Here is a 1,304-nt window from a genome sequence, read left to right as displayed (position 1 = left end):
AAGATACGGGATAGTTCTAGAAACAAGAGAGCGTGAGAATTGTCACGTGATCTCGATGACGCAACAGTTAGATATTTGTGTATTTATGCATATATTTTAGGTTTGTTATTCTGGGTAGTCTGAAAGCCATGGTGATTACTGCATTTTGTATAATTTGTAATTTCTTAATATGTGTTTGTTTGAAGTTAAGAACAAAGCTACACAATGGGCTCTATGTGATCTGCCTACCACGGGTATCGAAATGCGAATTCTAGCATTGTAAGTCGGCAAACATATTGCTGTGCCACTGGAAAGGGCTTAATATGTGTTAATTACCACATTAATACAAGCAGACAAGCGTATTTTACTACTGGTAGTATGTATTGTTTATACATTTTAAGGATATTTTCAGATGTAGCTCCTGTAATTTTACAAGTCAGTTTCTTGATATAGTTTGCTTGTTGCCATATTTTGTTTTTGATTTGATTGATACGATTTTTTCAAATTCATTTTGAACCATACGTTACTCTAAGAAATTTTGCTAATGTGAGGACGCCTAAAAAATGTAAGTCCAATGTAAGTATATTTCGGGAAGGTTTCTAAGCGTTTTTTTGTTCGTTTTAGTTAGTTTTTGGAACACTTATTTTTTATTGTGTTTCAGACAGTACTCGACTATTTGATTTAAAACTGGCTGTAAGTTTGTAGCTGCAATCGAAGGGTTCGTGGAACTCTTCCATATGACCACATCGTCTGCTAATCGTGAAGTTAGACTAAAATTTGGGTCTTCTAATGGCATATCGCTTTCATACACGATGAATAGGATAGGGCTAACTATCCATCCCTGGGGAACACTTGCCTCAGGAGTAAAATACTCCAAGTAGGTGCCCTACACGTTCGTAACATTTTTCTATTATCTGAAATGCTGGGCAACTAGCTAACGCTGTCGGTAAATCTATTAGCCAGACTAAATATTTATTCAAAACAACCCTACTCTAAACCAACACCTCGGATGCCTAGATACCTCTAAATATTTGTTTCTTTGGTTTGAATTTCGTGCAAAGCTACACGAGGGCTATATGCGCTAGCCATCCCTAATTTAGCATCGATAGGCTAGAGAGAAGGCACCTAGTCAACTCTTTGGCTTCTCTTTCATCAACGAATAGTGGGATTGACTGTCGCATTATAATGCCCCCACATCTGAAAGGGAGAGTATGTTTAGTGACGGGAATTTGCACCCGCAGATTGCCTTAATCACCAGGTCATGCCAAGCCTAAAAGATATATAAAAAAATATTGTCTCATTGTAATGTACTGTCGCACAAAACA

Source organism: Limulus polyphemus, unplaced genomic scaffold (assembly GCF_000517525.1).
Source record: "Limulus polyphemus unplaced genomic scaffold, Limulus_polyphemus-2.1.2 Scaffold5704, whole genome shotgun sequence".
Classification (NCBI taxonomy): Eukaryota; Metazoa; Arthropoda; class Merostomata; order Xiphosura; family Limulidae; genus Limulus; species Limulus polyphemus.
Note: the sequence above shows the minus strand (reverse complement) of the source record.